This window comes from Xiphophorus hellerii, chromosome 10 (assembly GCF_003331165.1).
Source record: "Xiphophorus hellerii strain 12219 chromosome 10, Xiphophorus_hellerii-4.1, whole genome shotgun sequence".
Classification (NCBI taxonomy): domain Eukaryota; kingdom Metazoa; phylum Chordata; class Actinopteri; order Cyprinodontiformes; family Poeciliidae; genus Xiphophorus; species Xiphophorus hellerii.
In genome coordinates, this window is record NC_045681.1 from 23,073,806 (window position 1) to 23,099,842 (window position 26,037).

The 26,037-nt window shown below is 42.3% G+C and overlaps 1 protein-coding gene across 2 annotated transcripts in view; it reads left to right on the forward strand.

The window, feature by feature from the left end:
- The first annotated feature begins 811 nt into the window (after positions 1-811).
- Positions 812-26,037, forward strand: part of raraa (retinoic acid receptor, alpha a) — a 188,390-nt gene continuing 163,164 nt past the window's right edge. The window contains exons 1-2 of one of the 2 annotated variants that reach the window (XM_032574246.1): positions 812-1,116; positions 24,594-24,663. The gene's annotated coding sequence lies outside the window, so the exon portion shown is untranslated. The remainder of the gene's footprint in view (positions 1,117-24,593; positions 24,664-26,037) is intronic. The other variant, XM_032574247.1, reaches the window with a different exon arrangement.

Genomic DNA, 26,037 nt, shown 5'->3' on the forward strand with positions numbered 1-26,037 from the left:
CAACCTAAACAAACAAGGACACGCCGGGTCATATACGCAAAACACATATCATGTTAGATGCATATTTTTGATTGACATAAGACCTTAAAGCATATAAAACAAAAGTGGTTCTTTCACAAAGTGATTTAGCTGCTGGCTTCCTGTCAGTGCTGTCGCTCTGCATGGAATCGATGGGATTGCTGGTCAGAGTGGCACAAGGGTACAGAACATACTGTAATGGTGGGTACTGTAGAGTCCTTAATGGTCCTCACAGCAGGACAGGGCGGCCTTGTCACGCATTGGGGGAGGGGCCCCAGGCCGGTGTTACGTGACTGATTTTAATGCAAAGACACACATTTGAAATAAAAAAACCCTCTACAGCAAAGATGCTGATATGTATGTAAATATACAGATGGATAGAATAGATAGACAGGTAGCAGTCACAAATGTAAAGTTTTTTTTATTCTCCTTAAAATAAAAATATAGAATAGAACAAAAAGTATTCTATTACTAAATCGCGTGTTGCAGTAGTATAAATGTGAAAAGCCGCAGAAGAGACCACTATCTTTAAACACACTTTGCCACTCTTGAGAGAGAAGAGCGAGCTTGTTCATATGTTTTCTTACTGCAAATGTAAAAGGAATGGCTTCCAGCATTCAGTGGCGCATATATAATAGATCTGTAGGACCAGTCATTAAAACGTCGGGCTTTTCCTGCAGCCTTTTCTTTACATTGGCAGAGCAGGGAGAAGAACATCTGGAGAGGAGCGGGACATCCACGTTTCAGCGCTGCTCTCCATATAAGGAAAAGGGGGCGGGGATCCCACGGCAAGGAGAACGTGACTGCCATAGTTGTCTTTGGTAAGAGCCGTGCCAAACTTGCTCCTGCTTTTTGAAAGCGGCTCGACTGCCTTTACCTACGGTCTGTCCTCGGGGTTAATTTCGCGCAGCGCTCGTGGGAGACGCTCTCTGGACGCTTGAGAGTCGGCAGAAAACTTTGGAGGAAAAAAAAAGAAAGAAAGAAAGAAAAGAGGAGAAGAAGACTACCGCCGGCAAGAGAGATACCAGCGGCAGCGCGACTGAACTTCCACTAGCGAGTCCGAAAGGGGGACCGGGAGGAGGAGTCAACAGGTCGCAGGTATCACCGCACACTTGCCACTGTCAACATTTGACAGCGTGTCTGAGCCAGGTGTTGTTTGGGGAGCGGGAAACCTTTTACCTGGAGGGCTCTGAATGCGTCATTAATTCATTACACGAGCGGGTGTGACATTTTCTTATTTTTGTGTTTCTTCTCTGAAATTCCCCATGTAACCGGATAATGAAAGTCGTCTGTAGCTGGTAGCGCGTGCCTACCAAGTATCCGGGTGCCAATAACGTCTTAATGTCATCGTGCTCTCTTTAGGGTATTTAACGGCTTCAGACTCTGTACAGCTGTTAGGGTTTGCTAGCATGCAGAGCTAGTTAAAAAACAACAACAACAAAAAAACAACAACAATGTTTGAGCTGTTAAAGACATTGGCACAGATTCAGCTATGAGCTGTTTACTCGACTAAGTTAGCCTAGCCGCTCCGGCTTGGCACGACTGAAAAGCGGTGACACAAAGAGTTACAACCCTGCAACATGCACCTCTGACAACAGCCTGTGTCAGGCACACATATGAGTGTTATTCAACATTTCCAAATGTGTTACATAGGCTAGGAGGTTCAAATTTTCCTAAATATATACACTGCTAACTACTTACTTCTTCAGTTTTTAAGTGCAAAACGAAAGTTAATTTATTTTAGTTTATGTTGTAAAAGTCAAACTCAAAGTGATGTATTTTAAATAGCTTTTGTTCATTGTCTCCTCTTTCTTGGAATATTTAGAATATTATGTAAACCTTTCTATATCTTTAATTAATAAAGAACAGTGTGCCTACAGAAAATACATCCATGTCCTGTACAGTGTATTATGATTAATGGAGCCATTGTAGATGAAAGGAGAAAAAAAATGGCAATGAAAAAGTAAATGTCCGCCAAAAAAACAAAGAAAAATGATTAAAGGAATATAAATCTACAATACTTGGCTGAGCTTCTTTTTGCAAGAATTACTGCATGAATGTAGCGTGGATAAAAGCTTGACAACTGTATACGTTGCTTCAGTCTACAGTAGCAGCCTTAAGCTCTTCTTCATCTTGAAAACACTTACAGATTCTCTTTGGATTTTTATGTCCGATGAGTTTTGTGACCAACAAGCGCAGTGATATCATAGTCATTAAATAAGGTATCGGTTCTAATAGCAACGTGTGCTGCTGCCAAGTCCATAAAGCGGAGGGAATCATTAAGGGCTTTTAATATTTCCTAGTTAATGTCTGCTGTAACTTTGACGGTTAGAGACAACCCCTGCACCACCGGCTCCCCCAATCATCAGTAACTGTGGGAACGTCACTATTCTGTGATTTTTTTTTTTTACTTTTTTTTTACAGAAAAAAATCACATAAGTCACATTATGGTGATTTTTCTCTTGTCCTGCAGACTATGAGTGTCCAGTTGTCGTCCAGAAGGTCTGGTATCCTGGAATAAAACGTCTCCTTCTCCAGCACAGTTGATTCAAATGGCTCAATTAGCTCTTTTGCTAATCCTTCATTCATTTAATTCAAGTGTGCTAAACCAGGGAAACATCTTAAACGTGTAGGACATTCGCCCTTGAGGACCTTGTGATGTCATGAGTGTGGTTTTGCTTTACAGTAGACTCACTCTGAAGTCGCTGTTTAGTTACTCGTGCACCTTTTCTAGATCACTTTTGCCTTCCATTAAACTTTGCGTTCATTTTCTTGGACGTGAATGGCCGGATTCTTTCCTCTTTGTGGCTCTCCCTCCTCGTTGGCTGTCTGCCGGACGGCCGTCAAGTTAGCAATGTTGCAGATGATTACGGAGACCACAATATAACATTTATGAATTTATTTGTTTTATGTAACTATTTGACTAAATTTGTGGTTTTCATTACCTGGAAGTAGTAATTCTAAAAATCCACAGATATGTTACACGCGCATAATATATCACTCTGCGTGTAATGAATCCTTGAGTTTCCCTTTTTGAACTGAATTGCTGGAATAAATTAACTTTTCAGTGATATTCGGATAAACTTCATGTGATTGTCTTTTTAAAGCATTTTAAATATGCCACAACTCGGTAAATACTAAGTTTTTTATTTATTTATTTTTTAAGCATTTTCAACATTCCAGTGCCCATTTGTAACATTTGGCCCCGGTCAGAAAAGCTTGTGCTCACGTCAAGTCAGCTGATTCTTGGTTTAATGCTTTTTGAAAACACGAACCAGCGGCGCGTTGTCGTTCTACTCGGAAGTTTGAACAAGAAGTGGGAATGGTGACCTGGAATAGCAGAAGGTGAAAGACACTCGTCCTTTTCTCTGACAGCCTGTGACATTCAGAGCGGGATGCATTAGCGGAAGAGTCAGTCTGTTGCAAATCTGGTGTGGATGAGGGTTTTCCCACCCTGTCACCTACTCTCCGAGTGTGATTCACAGTTTGGCGTTATGCCCTCTGCATAATTGGGGAAAGGGCTAACACTCGATACAAGGTTTATCCCATGAAAGCTGTCGCATGCAGTGACATTTTAGAAAGTTGGGTAAAAAGAAAAGGCTGCTATCTAGATTAGTTACGATGGTGGATCTCGTCCGTGTGTGTTGTATGTTTTCTGAAATTGAAGTTGAGGTAAACATCCTATTTTGGAACTCGTCTTTTTAAAAGTTGGGGGGTTTTTTGCCTTTATTGAACAGTAAATTGAGAAATAAAAAGCAAACAGTTAATTTTTTTAACCATTTAAACCTTAGAAGCTTTTGAGATTGTAACCTGCCTTCATTTCCAATGCAATCCAATGCTGTCCACATTTCTGGTGTGCAAAAGTGTGAAACTCTTCATTTGTTTTAGCATAATCTCACACTACAAAAAAAATAAAATAAAATAAACCCTTTAATTTCATTACTTTGACTAAGAACTTACTGTGGACACAGTGATTAGGACTCCTACTGATTCTTTGAAAATAGATGTAACTCAGTTATTTATTTAATCTACTCTGCATTTTTTTAAAGTTGATCACAGTTTGGAGGAACTCTTTAATTCATAAGGCATGACTTTTTTTTTTGTTTCCCTTGGGTTGAAATATGAAACGACACAGAAGTCCATTTATCTTGGCCAAGGGCTTCCAGGCTGGACAAGGACCCATATTTTATCTGTGCCACCATGCACAGTGAGCAGGACGGTAATGGAGGTACAAAAACAAATCATCATGGAGAACTAAAGCAGAGGTCCATCTTTGAGTCATCAGCATTAACATTGAATACAAGCGGGTTTAATGAAAAACAGAAAAGCAAGAGAACGCAAAAAAAAAAACTAAACAGAAAAACCTCCTTGCACCAGTGTTGCATGATGCTTTGGGCTCATTTCTTGTTCCAGACGCAATGAGATCATTTTTGTAGAGCATAGTATAGCATGTTGTACACTACAAAACTGGTGATTTTCAAGTATAATTACATTTAAATCTTCATTTATCCCAAAGATAAATGAAATGCTGTGTTTACTCATATCATCCAAGTATCTTCAAAGAGTGGTTGTGGATGGTAAAGCCGTGGATAGGAAGGATTTCCAGTAGCAGTCAGGCTTGCAATGAATCTGAAGATTTTTGCTGCATGACAATCTGATGACCATGATGACATGCTAATGGCTCAATTTCTGAGGCAATATTCCATGGCAACATGTTTTGAATGACATCATCCATTGTTGGCAAGCACAGCTAATCCACCTCATTTGCTTTTAGAGATCCTTTTTACATCTCTGTCTGGCCAGATGGTTTGCAAACCAGGTAGAGAGATGTTGGAGTAGGGGATATGATCCTTGCCCATTCTGATGGAAGAAATGGTTTGAACTTCCTCTCTCTCTCTCTCTGCTCTGCATCCTCAAAATCTCCTTTTTAAGTCCTCTGGGATCTGGGTCGTAGTTCAGGCGTCAATTGAGCTTCATCAGCTGCTCACAGATGTAAAAACAATACCATATTGCCATGGTTACCCATGATAACAATAGTTGGAAGGTAAAAAAAAATCCTTCCAGCTGTACAGCATTCAAAACCAGAGGGAATAATTGGCAAAACATGCAGCCATAAAAGTGATGAACAAAAAGTCTAGAAACAGAACAAATAGATCTAAAGTAACAGAGCTCCTCCGACTTGCTTTCACAGTTATAGAATGCTAGAGTTTGGGATAATGACATAGATTCTTTCCCCACCGACTACAACGCTTGATTTTTTTCTAAAGCTTTCCGTTCTAGACAATGCCACCGCAGCCAAAGATGAACTCATTTGGTGGTAGAGAACCGCTTTCTTGTAAAAGTTGTAGTTTTTCTGTTGCATCAACAGCAGCAGTATTCTCTGCCTTTCTCTTTTTGAGTTGGGTAAACTCATGAAAATGATGCCGTTTAGAGGCCTCATAATGACGTACTGTAGTTTCACATGGTGTAAGAAAACGTCGAATCAAAGGGGTGATGCCCCAGCACCTTCATTGTGCCCCTTACCTCTTCTTCAGATTGTAACTGGAAAGGGTCTGCGTTGTCATGGGCCAATGCTGAGGCTCCCCTAGAGTTTCCTTTCTTGTGGGAACTGAAGAGTTATCAAAGTTGCTTGATCATAATTTGAGTTCTTTTAAGGGTTTGTTTCAGTCTGCTGAATATTGAAAGTCTGACTGGCCCATTTCTGATGGTACTGCACGGGTCATCTTTTAGGTTGAGTAGATTGTAGGAGGTCTTGTCTCACAGAGCAGTATTTTAGAGATGCACTCTTCAGTCCAAAGTGTGTCAGGTGGTTTGCTCTGTTGCCACAGTGGCGTGCTGCCCCTTGTTGACGAGCCAGGCTGACTCACAAGGCTGCGGCCACGGCGCTGTGCAAACTCATCAGCGGTGACTGATGAGACGAGCTCCTCACAATGGCAGCGCTCCCCGGAGATGCCACCCCGTGCTTACTTAACGGTAAACACCTCTACCCAGTCCCACCCACGCTCTGTCACACTCTGACTGCTGGGAGCGCTGCTTTTTTTTTTTTTTTTTTTGGAGTAGGAAGTGCTCATAGTGAAAGCCCGGACTGCAGAGCGAGAGTTACTGGTACATTAAAGACGCTGGGGGTGGGTTCAGTTCTTCCGAATCTTGTTTTCATCTGTTGGGTTACGTCTAGGGGGAATGGTTTGTCAGCAAAAAACAAAAAAAAGAAAAAAAGAACTACCTCGGTTTGGAAGAACTTTTCCTTTGACACATGAAGTCCAGTGGAATGAGGCCATGTTGCTTTTGGTCCAATAAAACCAGCCTTGACCCAAATGAAAGAGGCGCAGAGTCTGTCAGAATAAGTAGAAATAAATTGGGATATTACAGCGGTTTTACTGTGGTGCCCAGTGACGTAGGCTTTGCCTTAGGGACCAGGGCTAGTGTGGGAAAAGTGGGAGAGGAGAAGGGCGGGGAGCCGGTACCGGGAGAGAGCGCAGCCGAAGTCAAGCGGGATTGTTTTATTTTTTTTATTCAGAGGGGGAAGGGATCTGCTGTGATGTTGGAGCTGTGCTTAACACTGGCTGCAACAGCATGCTGATTATTTTCTTTCTTTCTTTCCTTCTTTCTTTAGCCTGATCAGGCTGACTTGGCCCTTCTCGTCACCGAAGGAGTTAAATCTCCTTCAGCCTCCTTTTTAGTCCTCCACTTGGCTTTGATGGTATTAAATAATCTTTACGTGTCAGCTCCCAGTGTTCATGCGAGGAGAACGAGAGAGCAATTAGGTCAGCCTTAAAGCACCAGGCTACCTTCAGAAGAGGTCTGAGGCCATCGAGGTCATCCGACAGGCCAAACGTTTTACCGTGCTGTCCTACAGTCTTCTGCTAAAATGTCCCAGAATGGATCGGTTGTATTATTTTAGGTTCCTCACTATGCTAGATTGCCTGAAGAATCAGGCCACATTTGTCTCCTCATTTTTTTTGCCTAATGAGGTTGAGCATAAAGACCTATATAACCAATTATTCAGGTTATTGATTGGGAATGTGTCGCCAGCTGCAATCAGCGTTAAAATCAGCAACAATCTGTAAGTTGGCAAAAATATTTAGACCGCAATTATTTTTCTAATTTATGTTACTTGGCTTTTATGTTATAAATCTATACGGCTGCAACTAAGAATTATTTAAGTAATCGATTATTATTGTGACGGTTAACCTACTAACAAATAAAAAAAGCTACAATCAACAGATTTATTTAACCACTGAAGCCTTTTTTATACAATACTAGAAATACATTAAAATATGCAAATAAACAATTAATTTCCTTTTTATATAAGTAAATCTTGTTACCTAAAATGCAGTAACATAGCATTCCTATTGTGAATTATAACCGGGGCAACACATATTTACAGACAAAGGGCTTTTTCTTAATTGGAAAATGTATTCATGTGCCATTCAGTTTTAGCTTAAGTACTACTCTGAATATGTAGGTTTTTTTTGTTTTTTTTTGTTTTTTCAGAAAATGGTCTTTTTTGAGTCTGTATTCTCCAGCTAATGATTAATCAATTACTGAATTAGTTGGCGGTTGTTTCAATAATGGATTAATCATGATTAATTGTTTCAGCCCTATATAACCCGATGTAATGGTCATGACTGCAGATCAGGTGGAAAATTATGCATGTTTTAAAACATTTTGTTCAAATAAAATCTGAAAAGTGCAGCATGCAGTTGTGTTTAGCCGCCATGTGCAGCAGGTGCTATTGGGTATATCTCGACTAGCTTTGCACAGTTGGATAATAAGAAATATGCCAAATTTTTCACTAAAAGTTCAAGTTTAGTCAGATAATATGACCTGTAAACATACATTTTTAAGTCTTGACACAGATTCTCAACTTTGATTAGACCATTTGATTGGACATACACTGGGAGTCGAATCCTTCCTTTGTAGCTCGTGTTGCATGTTTTGGGAGAGAGTTCCCTTCGAGTAACAGCAAAGTTTCTGCTTGTATTGACTCAAAAATGTAAAAAACTCCAGGGGGTCTGAATACTTTCACAAAGTTCTGTTTGCATGTTGTTTTGTGCTGCCTTTTTTATGCTTAAAACAAAATACCCTTATTGGATCCAAGTGACAGTAACTAACTCAAGTTCCTTTGTTTTACTGCTTGTATCATCTGCGCTGTTAACTTTCTCACAGCCCGCCGCCCCACATTTGAGATTTAATTTCCGATGATTTGCATGCAAATGTTCTGGCTCATGTGCGCCCTTCGTTTTCCCCGAGTCGTCACATAATAACTTCATACTAGTTTCCACAAGTTTTGTACCTTGGCTTTTCACAAAACAGCCTCTGCCCAGTTGGATAGTCCCCTGGTGTGACGGCTGACATTTCCAGTGAAAGAGCCCCATTGTTGGCCCTCCATTCCCCCCCTTCCTCAACCCTCCTCTCCATAAAACAATGGTATCAATTGCTTCCACTGAGTACATCCACAGCTCTATGAGAGAGACAGGCTGGCTGGGCCCGTTGGATAGCTCTGCAGCCGTCCCGCTAGGCAGCCAGGACCCCCTCCGTACTCTCAGTGGCCGCTCCGTGCATCAGCCTCCTCAGACGCCGGCGCTGTACCTCGGTTGTAATGTCAACCTGTAAATGCACAAATAATAGCTTGTGTATACATTCATTTTCCTTGCAGTGACAGCAGAGCAGACAGATGAGTTCAACACACCTCCCCCTACCCCCCTGTCCCATACCTTCGTAATGAATGGTCTTTATTCCATTTTTCCTCTCGCTTTCCCCAAGACACTGCCATTAACCGTGACAGATGATATGTTCTTTCACTGAAACAGTGATCCCGAGCACACTGTCAATGGAAAATTGAATTCATACTCCCACCCTCCTTTTCTCCTCTTTTCCTTTTCTGCATTCTAATGTTTTTCTTGCTCCTGTTTCTCTCCCTTAGTCTGAGGGACATGCTGTTAATATTACCTATTACAGAGACTCTGTACTGTTGAATAGCCACGTTGCCCCCCAACCGCTGTCGCAAGTCACACGGCGAGAAAGATACCAGGCGTCAATTATACAGATGTCTGACAAGGCACCATGTCCTACTTGGACTTCCGTGAGTTGAATGTTTCTGCAGTCATATAGATAACTGGAGATAAAGTGATCGCTCTGGAGGGAGACACTTGGCAGCTTCTGGGATGTTAGCGCTCCCTTTCAGACCAGCATACATTTAAAAAAAAAAAAGCAAGGACTTTCACTTTTGTTCCTCATGGTTGGTCTAATGTACAGTGGCTTCAAAAAGTATTCACGTCCCTTGAACTTTTTTTCACGTTATGTTGTTTTTGCAACTGGAAACGTCTTATGCATTTTGTTGGGATTCGATGTAGTAGACAAACACAGAGCAGAAGTGGAAATATTACTACTCGATTCATTTTTAATTAAATTAATTGCAGTGCAGTACGTTGGGGTTTACCCCGGTGAACGAGAGGATAGCCTCTCTCCGCCTCCGGGTGGGGGGGTCCTGACTGTTGTTTGTGCTTACGGGCTGAACGACAATTCAGATTACTCACCCTTCTTGGAGTCCTTAGAGGGGGTACTGGAGAGTGCCCCTCCTGGGGACTCCCTTGTTCTGCTGGAGGACTTCAACGCTCATGTGGGCAATGACAATGAAACCTGGAGGGGCGTGGTTGGGAGCAACGGCCCCCCCGATCTGAACTCGAGTGGTGTTCTGTTGTTGGACTTCTGTGCTCGACACGGATTGTCCATAGCGAACACCATGTTCAGGCATAAGGGTGTCCATATGTGCACATGGCACCAGGACACTCTAGGCCGCAGTCCGATGATCGACTTTGTCATCGTTTCATCGGATCTACCACTACCTGGTGGTGAGTTGACTCCGGTGGTGGGGGAGGACGCCGGTCAGACCTGGCAGGCCCAAACGTGTTGTGAGGGTCTGCTGGGAATGTCTGGCGGAATCCCCTGTGAGATGGAGCTTTAACTCCCATCTCCGGTAGAACTTTGAACACGTTCTGGGAGGGGTGGGGGACATTGAGTCTGAGTGGACCATGTTCCGTGCCTCCATTGTCGAGGCGGCTTATCGGAACTGTGACCGCAAGGTTGTCGGTGCCTGTTGCGGCGGCAACCCTCGAACTTGTTGGTGGACACCTTCGGTGAGGGATACTGTCAGGCTGAAGAAGAAGTCCTATTGGGCGTTTTTGGCCTGTAGGACTCCGGAAGCAGCTGATGGGTACCGGCGGGCGAAGCGGCATGCGGCTCAGGTGGTTGCTGAGGCAAAAACTCAGGCATGGGAGGAGTTTGGAGAGGCCATGGAGAAAGACTTCCGCACAGCTTCAAGGCTATTCTGGTCCGCCATCCGGTGTCTCAGGAGGAGGAAGCAGTACAGTACCAACACTGTTTATAGTGGGGATGGTGTGCTACTGACCTCAACTCGGGACGTTGTGGGCCGGTGGGTAGAATACTTCGAAGACCTCCTCAATCCCACAAACATGCATTCCATTGAGGAAGCTGAGCCTGGGGACTCTGGGTTGGGCTCTCCAATCTCTGGGGATGAGGTCGCCAAGGTGGTTAAAAAGCTCCTTGGTGGTAGGGCCCCGGGGGTGGATGAGATTCGCCCGGAGTTCCTTGAAGCTCTGGATGGTGTTGGCTGATGCGACTCTGCAATATCGCATGGACATCGGGGGCAGTTCCCCTGGTTTGGCAGACTGGGGTGGTGGTCCCCCTGTTCAAAAAGGGGGACCGAAGGGTGTGCTCCAATTATAGGGGGGTCACACTCTTAAGCCTCCCTGGCAAGGTCTATTCAGGAGTCCTGGAGAGGAGGGTCCGTCGGATAGTCGAACCTCGGATTCAGGAAGAGCAGTGTGGTTTTCGTCCTGGTCGTGGAACACTGGACCAGCTCTACACCCTCAGCAGGGTCCTTGAGGGTGCATGGGAGTTCGCCCAACCGGACTACATGTGTTTTGTGGACTTGGAGAAGGCGTTCGATCGTGTCCCTCGGGAAGCCCTGTTGGGGGTTCTCCGGGAGTATGGGGTACCGGGCCCTTTGATGCGGGATGCGGGGGGGGGGGGTGCGCGCGCGCAGTACTCCGATGTTGTTTTGTTACTCATTCTGCTGCAAGTTGGCTCAATTTTGACGCACAAGACGTAACCGATAAAATCCGGTTTAGGATTTTCAAAATAAAAGATCCGGAAGTAGTTCGTTATTTCTTGCGCGGCCCGGTACCAATTGGTCCGCTGACCAATACCCGCGGGAGCAGGAGATCCCTCGGGAGCGGGAGATCGACAAGCTGATTGGCGCAGCGTCTGCCGTGAAGCGGGCGCTGTACCGGTCTGTCGTGGTGAAGAGAGAGCTGAGTCAAAAAGCGAAGCTATCAATTTACCGGTCGATTTATATTCATACACATTTAAGTGATGAAATCTTTCCATAGAGAAGTTTTTAGTTAAAAATTGCAAGTAATGTTACTGACAGAAATTCAAGGTTAGTTAGTCTTTGAAGTAATCAGTTTGTATGTGAGCTATATCTGAGCAGAACCAAAGTCTTATATTTGTGGGAGAAACTGCAAATATGTTGAAGAAGGTGTCCTGTACACCAGCTATCACATCGGCTGTAGCTCCGTGTTCATTTCTAGCAGTAGATGATAAAAAACACTTTTGTTATCAGACTGGGGTGGGCGATATGGACTTAAAGTTGTATTATAGTATTTGGCGGTACTGATGTGAAAACGATAAAAAGTGATAACAAATATTTATTAAACATTTTATAGGTAACTGTATGACTGTGACTGTGTGTCACAGCTATTATAGCCCCACAAACACAAATAATGAGCTTGAAAACTATTCCCATATGTAATGCGCTTCTTTAGCCACATAAAGAAGGGTGATTTGTATCACTAAGCTGCACACAGTAACTATATTTTCAAATTTATTGGTATTTATCAACGCTTTCATTGGATAAACTGTGGAGAAAATGGCAGAATTATCAATCCTGACAAGACAGACAGTTATGGGGCGGTTTAAACATCATTAATTAAAATCTATTGTAACAACAATGAATCAAAATCTTTATCATAAGAAATTTATCTTGATAAATGATAAAACGATAGATAAACACTCACCCTCAGGTTGTGGGTGTTCTTCTCCTTAGGAAGGATGTGGAAGCTTGTCAGAGTCAGTTGGATGACGGGTGTGAACTCTTTTGGAGTTGAGCTTTACTAGCTACTTGAATCTGATCCTCATTCATCTCTGTGATGAGAACATCCCATCACAGAGATAAAGGTAATGAAACAAATCCAGTGTCACTCATGCTCTTTGCAGCACAGGCAACAATGAGCTCACTACTAGCTGCATCATCATCCTCATGCGGCTCCGCTGCCCTTGCTTGCGCCCGTCAAATACAGCTTATGAGTCCCTGCTGAATATTCTCTGTCCATGGGCTGCCATCTCAGTGCAGGCCGCCCAAACGAGGAGCCATCACACCAAATCACTGTCGGCCTGAACCAGGCCGGTCTGTTGGATGACTGCATTTTCTGTCTTTGCTGCAGGAAAAGTGGCAGCAGAGCCAGAAATGCCTAAAATGGGAGCAAGTAATGCTTGGAGTTGTGCATTATTTAATGTTTTGAGTCTGGCTCATATGAAAGCTCTTTAATACATGTATAAACTGTATGTGGAGCACACGTGAAGAAGTATGTCGGAAATAGGAACTCAACCAGAATGTTGCTGATTAAAGATTCCTGCCCGTACTGCGACAACATCAGTAACGGCGCATCATGCGACGGCATTCATACTTTACTTTGCGTCAACGTGATTTCCATTTTTCTTGGCTCTTATTGTCGCAGTAATAATTCTGTTATATGGCGCACCAGGCAGCATATGGCTGCCATGTATGATCAACAGTCTCTGGAAGGAGGTAGCCGGGATATGCAAATGTCTGCATGCTAATGGAATTGTAATGTAATGAAGTTGGTTGTATATGGCCAATAACGAGCTGTGGTTATTGAATGTTGATGGCTTATTCTAAGCCAAGCAATGTTGTTTCACGAGCTGCAGCTTTCTCGTTTGTTCATCTATGCACACAAATGCATTATTGCACGACAAGCAACTGTGTGTACACGAGCGCACACGCACACACACACCCACACACACCCACACACACACACACACACACACATAGACTTGGAAACATGAACGCTGTATTGGCTGAAGAGCATATTGATAAATACCTGAAGTACGTGCCCGCTGAAACGTTGAAACTAAATTGGGCAGAACTGAGACAGATGCGGCGCAGTAAATTAAACAAGCGATCTTCTCTGTTGGGTGACAGCACAATGGTGATTAGGGTTTCATGTGAGCCGCACTGCATTATTTATGGCTGTGCTGTGGGCCCAGTTGAATAGACCCACAGTCCATTGACTGGGCATATTATTGAAGACCAACTCGCAGTGAGAGGCGGGGGTTAAAAATGGCTTTATTTCCTCTCGAGGAGGTCCATTTTCATCTAAATGAAGGTGGAAGCCCCCAAGCGAGTTGTTTCCTCGCCCTGCATGTGTGAATTGTGTTGACTGTGTTCCACAACACATCTCTGCACCCGACTGCTTCGTGTCCATCTCTTAAGTTTCATTTATACACAGCAGTCACAGTCAGGTTGCCTCTCCTGTCTGATCTGCCAGTTCAAACACTAGCTGATACCTTTGCATTCAGGGTCGTCTGTTTGCTCTATTTAAAACACACTTGCTGTCATCTCTGGCATATTAACAGGATACTTTGTAGGCTTCCATTTTACTGGATATAAAATTGGGTAGAAAAACTTTAATTGGATTGATGTAACAAAATACTGGGTATAATAGTTTAGATAGAATTGCTCTGTTGTCAAAATTTGGTTTCAGTAATTTATCCATATCGTTTTCTACTTCTCAAAATACAGCAAGTCATTACAGACAGCGTCTGAATTGAACTTCTGAAAATAAAGTTTCTTCATCAGACTTGAGTCTCAGGTTTTAAAAACTAGAATAAAGTCCAAAGTCTTTGTTTCAGAATTGAGTTTCAGTCTATCTTCCGTACATCAGCCTAAATATATATTTTATATTTTCTTCAATGTGAAGACTTGTGCATTACAAGTCTGTCTGTAAGTTACTGGGAATTATTTAGCTTTTTAACATGACTTGTCGAAGAAAATAGGAAATTCATATAGCATGAATAAGAATGGCCTTGTGGGGCGTGCTGTGGTGGCGCAGGGGGTTTAGCACGCCCCACGTTTGAAGGCCTTAGTCCTTGACGCGGACGTCGCGGGTTCGACTCCCGGTCTCGGCAACCTTTGCCGCATGTCCTCTCCTCGCCTTCTTTCCTGTCTGCCTACTGTCGCAAAAAAAATACGGGCCACTAGCGCTGCAAAAACTCTTCAGAGAAAAAAAAGGAAAGAAAGAAGAATGGCCTTGTATATTTTAGAATAAATTCCTGACATCATAAAAAATGTTTCAGTGACTAGTTCTTCTTGTGCAATATGTTGTATCAAATAAATAATTTTCAATTTAAGGAAGTGCTTGTTGATGTTTTAAAAGATTAAAAAAGCCATTCAAGAATGATTTATAAAGAACTGCAAAGACACCCAAGCACATTTCAGTTCCTTGTGTTGAATTTTTAGTTGACAGTATAAATTCCTGAAGCCTACACAAGCTTCTTGAGTCAACAAACAGTTTTTTTCGCCTCTCTGTCACTCATGGACTCAAAGTCTGAGATGGTTCAAAGATTACATTGTTTCATCTCCAGAAATGTTTTCTGAGGCTAAAATGCATTCAGATATTGCCCTAACTATCCTCTGTTTTCCTCAACAGGGATGAAAGGCTGCTTCCTGTTCAGCTTTGCTACTTACAGAGCACTGATTCTGAACACAGAGCTTTCGGGCATTTAAATTATAGTTTGTTTGACTAGAGAGAACCACATTTTCAGACACCGAGAGTGATTTCACTTGTTGGTCAGTTGCTATGACTAATAGGCAAAACAGCAAAGTGTCTTCTAAGTGGATGTGGTTAACGATGGTGGAAGAAAAACTGTGGAGAAAAAAACAACACTTTTTATTCAGAGGTTTTGGAGCTTAACCCTTTTTCACACCTATTAGTAATTGTGTTATTTTGAGCTAAACGCAATTATTTGCTTCAGGAAATCCTGTTCCGGGTGCAAAAGTCAAAAAACTTTCAAGATCAACCAGCGTTTGGCTACTTGATCTGTTGGTTCCTGTTGGTTGATAGCATGTGCATCTTTTCATGTTTTAACAAAATAAAAACAAATTTCAGCTAGCATGGAATGGGATCAGTTTGACATATTTTATGAGGGCAGTAATTAGTTTTACAGACTACAATTACAATATCCTAAATAGTTTTTTTGTGTGTTTTCTCAGCAACAAGGACAGGAAATGGATCGAAATATTCTTGATGTATCTAGACAAGTTAGTGTTGAGTTTAATAAACTCGGCGAGTTTGTTTATGTAGAGACAAATCACTAAGCTGCCTCTCTTTGTTTACAAGTTATCGAAGATTCAGGGCTCCTCACCTGTTCAACTGACTTTACTTCCCAAGGCTTATGAAATTACATATTTCTCCATCTTGTGACATCAGCAGTTACTCCTTACTTCAGCAGCCTTTTTGCTACAAAATTTCTTACTTGAGTCTTTTCTTGGATGACTAATTTTAACTTTTACTTGAGTTAAAATATATTGAAGTAGTGCTACTCTTACTTGAGTGTGACTTATGGGTACTCTACCCACCCGTGAGGCACATCCCAGAGGAAGTCCTTTGATCATTCAGTGCATGCAGGTTTTCTCGTTCAGGAGCTGACATCCCTCCATAGTTTTCTGTTCATATAGCTTCCTCTAACTTCTGTGATTTCTGTAACTTCATCTTCAAGTACTTCACTAGCTGCATTTCCGTTACAAATGTGCGTACCACGATGTTGAAAAAACACAATGTCACACTTGCCGTGTTTCCGTTGAATATGAAACGCAATTAAAATCACACATAAATAAGTTTATTCACACTATAAGTCCTTAATAAACATCCTCCTGCCACTTCCTGTCATCTTCTTCATTTTTTCCGCCAGCAGTGACATCAGGTTGTTTGTCACTTGAGTCTTGTGATGCAAAAATTGTGAAATACACTTTGACACGGCCAAAGTATGCTGAAAAACATACGTTTTTTTTTGTTTTTTTTTAAATGTGTGTTTTAACTAAGCAAATTTATTTTTGTAATTCCAATTTGTGCAATTTTATGATAAATGGAAATGCAGCCATTGATCGAAGAAGACTATCGTTGAATCTTCTTCCATTGGTAATGACTTCCACACTGTAGAGTGGCTTTTTTTTTTTTTTTTTTTTAAGCACATAGTTATGTTGACTTCACTGATTGGAAAAAGTGTAGTCAACACTTCAGTACCTTGTAGATACCATTTGCTCTGACCACCACATGACGCCACGCGACGCAACTCTGCTGCTCCTTGTTCGCATCCAAGCTGCGTTATCGTTCCAAAAATATCTGGGATTTATTCTCTGTCTTTAGAAACACAACTACAACAGTTTTGAGTTTCTGGATAGCCTGTCTCTGGTGAGGGCCAGTAAAGCTGAAAATAAGGTTCTCTTAGCAATCCCAACCAGTAATCTGCTCTTTGTGTGTATGTTTGTGTTTCCTTCCCCTGCTATGACATTTTTCTAGAGCAAAGCTGGCATCATACTGCAGGGTTTGTTTTTCGTGGACTCCAGCTTCCAGTTTTTCCATTGTCTTGTTTACATTCTCTTGAAGGTCTTTCAGCATCCCCAGGCATCTTGTACTGTGGGATCCCCCTCTGAGGCAGCGACAGAACACTTGACTGTGTTTAACAAAGCCGATCATTTCTATGGCTTTGGCACATCCTGGTAAAATGCCTAGAATCCTTTCATTGTGGCCATGTAAACACTCCACCTCTCTAACTGATAGACACTGAGCTGTTTCTCCGAAACTCAAAACTTTACTTGTTCTTTGTGTGTTGGAAGTGTGGGATTAACATGAGATGCCATAACGAGTAATCTATTGCATCTTTTCATCTGCTATTGTCGATAATCAGCCCATGCACATGTTATGAAATGCCTAACAAAGGGCCTGTGTTTGTGAATTATCTGTCATCCCCAATTGATAGATGGTTGCTGCGTGAGGATTTCGTAAGGATTTTTTTCACAGCAGCATATTTTCATCTCGGCTGGCCTCCGGCCCAGGATCCCACTCGGACTGTATTCTTCTTGTCCACAGAGCCAAAACAATACCAAGCCGCTGTGCTTCTGCTTCTTCAGGGAAAGCTACTCTCGGAAAGTCCCCTTGGAAACTGGTCTTTTTCTGCTCTGTGTGGTTTTCAATAGGGTTTGGACATTGCCGTTCGCTACCTCCCTTTCACCTACTCGTCTTCTGATCAACTGAAACTTATATTTGAGGATGAGTGTTTTATATTGGCTTTGGCAGGTATTTAAAGCTCTAATTTGCTCCAGGTTGCGCTCATTAAATCGTCAGTATGATGTAATGTTTCACCGCTGCTACTGTGTGCCAGCATGGCATGTTTTTCCACTTAGGGATTCCAGAACTCGTCTTTCTGCCGTAAAAGCGGCGCATCTGTCGGCTTCTTTGGAGTCCGACAAGAAAATACGGCTAAATATCCGAGGAGAGGGGCTGCCTTTCTCATTCATCAGCTTGCGTAGGTATGATAAATGTTCCTGATCACCTCTTGACCCTGTGAGGTCAAGCTTTTGCCCCGTCACCCTCCTCCTCCCTGCTGACTCCGTACCCTGTGGATAGCCTTTGCTCTGACCACCAGAAGACACCATGCAACACAACTCTGCTGCTCCTCATTCGTATCCAAGCTACATTATCATTCCAAAAATATCTGGGATTTATTCGCTGGCTTCAAAAACACAATTACAATTGGATACAGTGAGCTCAAACCAGCATGCTCCACTTCCTTTGTATTCAGCTTTAGTTTTAACCTCACATGATCAACTTTAGTAACCCCACTGTGGGGATAAGTACACAGAAGAAAATGTGAGATTATCAGGAAAAATAATCTTCTGCAAGACACAAATGTAACTGAAGTATTGAGGACAGATTCCTCTACACACATACATGCACACACCGTATCTGCTTTAAAGAGTTACTTCTCATTTTGTTTCCCTCTGGCATTGTAAGGAATCAAAGAGGAGCTTTTGTTCTGTTGAAAATCCACCTGATAATGTTGGTAACCAGCCAACTCCCTGCCAGAGTTGGCTGGGTTTAACAGGCGAAAAGGAGGAGGGAAAGAAAAAAGAAAAGAAAAGAAAACACTCCACTCTGTAGTGCCCAGTCCGGTGTTACACACTTTGCACACCCAGCACAGTGGCCCACATTTCTGTACAATCTCCCAGAGAAACCGCTCTTGTGCTCGGAGCCTTTAGAAGAGGGTGGTGAATGTCATTTTCAAGAGGGTAACCCTCAAGAGTTGAAAAGTGCAGCTCAGGTAGTGGCACTATAATAGCACCAGCAGGATGCCAGGTATTCTGGGTTCGCAGATAGGCCCCTTACTTTCCGCTTAAAGTGGTCCGCATGAGACTGATTGAGCCATTTCTCCCAGCTAAGCTGCGTGAAGAGAGCTACTTCTATAATGAAAGAATACTGCTAAATCAGGGCTTGACAAATCTACTTTCTCCATGTCCACGCGCTGACGGTTGGAGGATTAGCCTCTAATTTTAGTGCCACTTATCTCTTTGGCTGCTTTTGGGAATTAGTTCCAAATAACCCGGCCTAAAAAGTGTGAAAAATATGAAGGGTTTTCGGGAGGTTGTATGGGAGGGCGGTGAGAGGTTTTCTATTGTCAGGGAAGCATGGCTGCCAGGAAGAGATTGTCTAGAAACAGTGAAGGGGTTTTATTGGATAAAACATAGACATTTTACATGCACTCAACACGAATTTTGTGTTGCATTCAACACGAATGAGACAACAGCTTTTAGAAACAATAGGTCAGAGCTCAGGTTTAAAGGTAATTTAAATTCAGGAGCTTGTTGGGGGATGCAGAAAGTGCTATTTCTCTGCAGTTTACTAAAAGATGTTTGTTCAAATTTCATGAATGGGTGTCTGCATGTCAGCTTTTTTGTTTCACTTAGTTTAGGGTTTCAAACTCATTTTTATTTTGTGCAATGTCAAGATCATAAATGTTCTCAAGGACCGGTACCAGAATGCATTGATAAAACTCATTAAACAATAGTAATAAGTTGTTGTCTCTGCATTCAGTAAGTAAGCCTTAAAATGAAATATTGATCATCTTTTCAGATTGATCAATCCCTCCAAGATTTCTCAGTTGTTTTGGGGATTTTTTTTTTCCAATCAAAATCAGAGATTTTTGATGCTAATTGAGAAATATCTCCAAGGAATTTTGCAATATTTGCACTTTCATATGACTTGTAAATGAATTTTTGTTACTTGCCATATCGATCATGGGCGATAACTTGACATCAGTTAGGCAGCCATGTAGTAGGAGTATAAAATGCAGCCTCCTGCAGGTGGGAGTTCGCACAACTTAAACCCAGAGATTTTGACGATTTTGCAGAAAATTTACAATAAACTCACACTTATTGAAAAATATTGGTGATTTGTTCATTTTTTGGGAATATTTTGAATAGCATAATGGCGAAAAACTGGAGGAACAAATGGATGTATTTGGCTCCGGGAGCCCAGAGGGCCACATGAAAAGCTATGGTGGGCCAGATTTTAGTTTGTCATATGGGTTTAGTGGAGTTGTGTCAAGTAGAAAAGAAAATTGACATCAAATTGAAATATGTGCACTTTACTGAAGTTGTTTTGTTGCATCATTTCTGCTGGAGAAAAAGAGCAATTTCAATGCATCAGTAATAGAAACCCCAAATTACCATAGAGGACAGTTGTTGAGCAGAACGCTCAAGGACAATGTCTCAAGTGCTTCAATGACATCAGGCCGTCTGAGTTTTAAACAAAGTCATGAAAATTTACCAAAAGCAGAACCTGCTTACTTTTTTAAAACTTTTTTCTATTACTTTAGTCAGTCAGTCAGGAATTTCGAGCTGCAAAAACAACCAGCGTTGTTACTGTTTGAAGCTTGTCGGGGTCACTGTGACCCCAACAGGTTGGAGTTTTCAATCTCAGGAGTATTTGACTGCGGTGACACGTCATCAATATCAAACGCCTATCGATACGGTGCTAGAGGCAGGTGCATTTAAAACAAAAGAGGACAGAGTGTCGGTGTGCATTCAGCGCTTTTGACTAGCTGTCAGCTTATTGATTCCCCCTCAAGACGGACATCAATTCTGCTCTGCCCGCTCTGCTCTGTTTGTGACGGAGAAGCACAGATGTACATTTACAACAACAACAAAATCACCTTCTTTGCATCAGATATGCTTCTCTTTGAAAAGAATCCTTGATGTTCAGCTTGGTGTTTTGGCGCGATTATGTAATTCATCAGGGTGATGGCACAAAGGGAAGGGGGCGGGGCATGTGGAGGGCTTGGAAGGGCTGCTCATCGTCTAGCAACAGCCCAAGGGCAGGAATGTTTTGTGCGCCAGTGTGTCCGACAGGTGGCTAGGAGACGCTAATTGATTAATGGTCAGGGTTGATGTATGAGCCCCCTTGGCCACCCCCAACATAAAGGCTCAGAGCGCCAGTGTCGCCCTAAATCATTTCCTACCAGGCCCGTAAACCCAAAACAGTTCCCTTCATTTGCATTTGAAAGGCCAACTGCGAGACAGGCCGCAGCTTTTAGGACCTCTGTAGGCCGTCTATTGTCAACACCCCGAGTTTGAATTAACAAGCTAGAATTTTATGTCACAGGAATAATGACAACAAAGATGGTTTTATAATAAGGGTCACTTGACACTAATGAATGATTAACATCTCTACAATCTAAGCCTCTTATGATGTTTAGATCTTCTTCTTGCTTTGCTTTATCCTTGAAGCGCTGAAAACAAACCCCGTTTTCCTGCTGCTGTTATTCCACAGAGAGAGAAAAAAAATCTGGAGTCTAATTGAATGCATTTTTTTTACAGATACCCTGATACCAAACTCTTTTACACCCCAGGGTGTGATCATTTACATTATTTTTATCCATATGTGTTTTTGCTGGCAAATCTTTTTGGGATGACACATTCGGAGTGTCGGATTCTTCCTGAGTAATTGAGCATAAGTCAAATTCACCTTTCCCCTGATAATGTTTGGCTCCATAAAACTCCATATGGAAGCAGTCTTTTATTTTTTATTTATTTTTTTGTTGTTGTTGTTCCGAGCGTTCTGTCTGTCTGACTCCCTGTCTCACTTTCTGGTTGTTTCCCATTCCACTGGGGGCCTCTCGTGACCCTCCTTGTTGTTTTTGTTCGATGACTGTTGAGGACAATGGCAGTCTGGAGCCTTGGCCGACACTCAGCGTGTGTGAATCTGCATCTTTCCAATGGGAGTTCTGTCCTCCGGTGTCAGGGGAGGTTATGTGATCTCTGTGTCACTGAAGGGGCTTTCCACCGCCGCGAGTGAGTGTCTGAGGAAGAAGGGTTTATCTCCACCGAACGCTTGCTCGCGTGCGTGTGCGCGCACGTGGCTGGAGGAATTTTATGAAACCAAGCAAGTTAAAACAACACATTGTGTCTGTTTAAATGTGAGCTCATGACTGTCGCTGCAGGGCTGCCAATCCCAAAGTTAGGCACACAGTGGAAGGCTGTTGCTTTTTATCAGTCGATACGAGGCTCAGGAATGATTCCACTTTGAGTCCAGATTCCAAGGCTGGTGAAGAAATTAACTTGGAGAGTTGGTTTGCTCGTCACAAAACCCAGGTGTGGTCGTAACCCCGTGCCTTGGAGACCATCTTTTAAAGTCTTCTCTTGGCGAGAAAGGGAGTTCTTGATCGAACAAGTTCTTGTTCTCTGCAGCCGATTTAGATTGCATCTGAGAATCTGACAGCGCTCCAACAGTATATGTTAAAGGTGAATTTCTGCACTGAGTAGCTTTCGCCCTTCAGCAAGAATAAAGACGTGATTACCCGAGGCTATTCCTGTCTGCTTTCATCAGTGTAGCTGCAGGGTTTGGACATGCATCATCTGAAATGCACGCAAACACACATGGGTATGCATCCACTCTGTCCTTCTTTCTTCTGGACTCCTCTGCTTTCTAGAAATGTAACTACTCTTGATTTTGTGGCCTAGTAAAAAGAGAAGAAAACGTTCGGTTCTAAACACCATTCAGAATTACAAACAGGAAATGAGGGTGTGTAATGAAACAGGACGTGCCAAGGCCCCTGCACAAATCAACTGACTGGGTTATTGTTGGGATGGAATAGAAACTAGCACATACACACATGCGTGCGCACACCATGAATGTTGCACATTAAAGTGTTTTCATCTGCACCAATAAACAGTATTTCATTAACAAGATCATAAAACAGACATTCAGCCTGCAACTATATGCTGTGTGTGATATTAGTTTGACTTTGAGTTTTCACATGTAGGGCTCATGCCAAGCTTCTAACTACCTCAGTAATGCTGGCTCTAGGCGAGGCTGTGGTTGTTTTGGATACAGAATGTTTAAGGTTTATTGCTGGACACTTTCTTCCTTACCTTGATCGTAAATAGAAAGGAAGCCTCACAATGCAAGGTGGCATTTGCTTCAAGTCTTCGAGGCATACTAGCACAAACCCTGTCAACTTCTACACCACAGGGCTGCTTTGTACACCAGGTGTTTATGCTGTGGATGTGGAAGAGCTGGGATAAGGTTATGTAAGATGAGATTACTTTTGAATTGTTGTCATTAAAATAAAACCGTTCGGCTACAGAAAAGCTACAGTTTATCGTGCTCAAACGTCTTTGTTTTACTGGAATTTTATCATGAAATGGAAAGAAACAGAGTTTTAAAAAAAAATTAATAGGTATGGTGTGCATTAATGGGTAAATACTTTGTTGAGCCACCTTTTGCTGCAGTAATAGCTGCAGGTACTTACTGTCTCCATAAGCTCATTGTTCTTTTTAAAATAGCTAAATATCAGCCGGTGTCAATTGACATTATTTTTGCCACAGATTCGTATTGAATTTCAGTCTGAACTTTGACTGGGCCAATAATATGGTTTGATTTAAACCACTCCATTGTAGCTCTGATTGCATGTTTAGGATTGTGCTGCTGTAATGTGAACTTCCACTGCGGTATCTAGTCTTTTTAGTATCCTTCTAGGATTGTCTTATTTGTAGCTCCATCCATCTTCACATCAACTTTGACCACCTTCCTTTTCTTTCCTTTCTTTTCCCTTCCCTGTGATACTGAATAGGAATGATCTCTGGAGTAAGGAAGTTGAATATAAATGTCCACCTTTCCTTGTTTATTACTTTGTCTTGGTTTATCAAATTAAATACCTCAAAGCTACATAAAAGGTTTTGATTGCCGCATCAGAAAATATGAAAATCTTAAAGGGGTGTGAATACTTTTAAAAGAGAGTGCACCATATGCTTCAACAGTTTATCCTCAGGAACCGGTGATAACAGACTAATGTGAAATTCATTTGGTGCTTGTAAAATGGCGCAACCTCTCCCTGGAGGAGTCTTATTTTTTTTGGGACAGGGTCTTCTTCCTCCTAGCCCTAGCCAAGAGGAATTGTTTTAAACCCATATTTTTTATTTCCCTATTTCTGTAATATTTGGATTTATTTGTTTCTTTTTAAGCACACCTTGGAAGACCCCATTCTCTTCTTACATTCTTTCGGAGCTCAAGGGATTGTATACCCAGAGTATGTTGAAGAGAACTTTATTTCTAAATGCGATTGGTCATGATTAAGTAGTTTGGCATTGTTGTTGAATCAAATACATCCACCAGTTCTGCTTTCAACTTGTGGTAACTTTTATCCACTTGATTTAGCTTGAGACATTTCAAGAAATATGTTTCCAAGTTTTCTACTTCCACAAAGGTGCCATTTACCAGATTTTTTCAGAAGTGCCATGTGACTTTTTTTTTCCAGATTAGATCTGAAATTAGATTCTGAACATTTATTAACGTCTGACAACCTCCATGAACAAAATGGTGTTATTTTCACCCTCCAAACTAGTGTTGCTGAATCATTGTCTGCGATAGCCATTCATCTGTGCAGCGTCGGCCCCCGACTCCTCTTCTGTGAAGAGATGACACGCCACTTCAGATTTTTCTCTGTCCTGACAATGAAGGCGCCTCTGTGTCCCTATTTGCGCATCAGGCTAAGGGGATTTCTAGGCCGCCACCTGATTCACATTGCTGTAATTGAGTTGTGGCCATAAGCACCACTGTGCCTGCCTAGGCCCTAGGTAATTTACACACCACAAAAGCACTTCTTTACTCCACTTTTCACATGATGTCTGAGGCACAAATGTAGCAGAGGAGAGAGTGCAATCTATCAGAAAAAGGGTGGGGAGATTACAGAAAGTACGAGAGGGGAAAAAGAGTGTAAGAGTTTTCATGTAGCAAGGCAGGTCTATGCCAGGGAGACTTGGGAGTCTCTGAGTCTGCAGCACGTGGATAAGGCCCACAAAAGCTCTCGGTTTCAAATATCTTTCTCTCTGTCTCTCCCTCTCTCTCTCTTTGCAGAGTGTAGGAGTTGCTATCAATTCAAAGGGACGTTTCTTTGGCGCAGGACGTGGAGGCTGACGTTTTTGGGGTAAGTGGGAATTTGTTGTTGTTTTTGGCTCTGTGTAATTGGACTTTCAACACTTGCGTCTCTGGGCATTGCTCCGTCCTGTGTCACATGCCACATTTGAATTGTGGTCACAAGGATGAACTTGTAAGCTCACGATGGAGTCTGTTGCCTCGGTTTGTCCCATGTCATGCCTTCTGTTTCTTGCTGGCTTCGAGAAAAAGTCAGAGCTTGTGCGGATCTGGCTTGATGTCAGACCTGTGGAGTCACTTTTGTGCGATCTTGCAGAAACCTTGTGCGTTGCATGCTGAATGGGTAACATCGTGCCTTAATTCTGGGTCTGTTGTATCTGAAACGGAGCTGGCAGTCCAAAAAAACAGGGCTGTTTGTCATTACAAACTCGTTTGTTGAACATGAGCTATTTCTCTGTGAAGACAGACTTTTGGGACTGATCCATCTTCCTAATATTAGTTATAAGAGCTTAAGGCAGTCAAAGAATTTGCGATTCAGTTTGATCTCATTCCTTCAGCTTCCCTCAGCTAGTCAAAGCAGCAGTCCAGTTTTTCCTTTTTTTTTGTCTGCAAGTCTCGAGGTTGAGGGGCTTCTAGTGTCGCTTTCTGGCATGTCTTCCGCCAGACGAATACCTGCCCTCATACCAGACTGGAAGCATTAGCAAATGGGTCGGTATGTGTACCTGCATGTATATGCCAGCCATTACAGACTCCCTCTAGAAAAGAGCCGCTTTGTCAGATGCCCACATCACACCCACAGAAGATGTTCATGTGTTGTAAGTGGGAATGTCAAGTGGTTTGGCGGATGTTCCCTTGTTGGCATCCAGTTTGGCAAATGGCTGGTTAAAAGCTGGCTGTTTTTATTTTCCAAGCTTACAGCTCAAAGTTTCTTGTTAAAGTCTCTTCTCCTCGTCCAAATATACAGTGGTTTGCAAAAGTGTTCATACCCCCAGAATGTTTTCAGACTTTGGCACTCTGAAACCACAAACGTCAGTGTAGTTTATGAGAGTTTTGTGTGATTCACATAAAGTAGTACATCATAGTGAACTGGAAGGAAAAGGAGACAACTTTTTCAATTCCTTTTTTTTGTTTTTGGCGTGACAGTTGGTATAAACGGGTTTCAGATATTTTGATTTATGTCTCTACCAGGTTTAGACATCTCTCTGACATTTTTGCCCATTCCTCCTTGCAAAAACAGCTTAAGCTCAATCAAATCAACTGGAAAACCTCTGGTAGGATTACATTTTAAGCTTTGCCACAGATTCAAAAATGCAGATTAATTTTATTTCTGGACTTTGACTGGGCCATTCTGACAAGTGAGTACGCTTTGATTTGAACCAGTCAATAGTACTTGTGGCCTATATTTAAAGTTGCTGCCCTGCTTGAA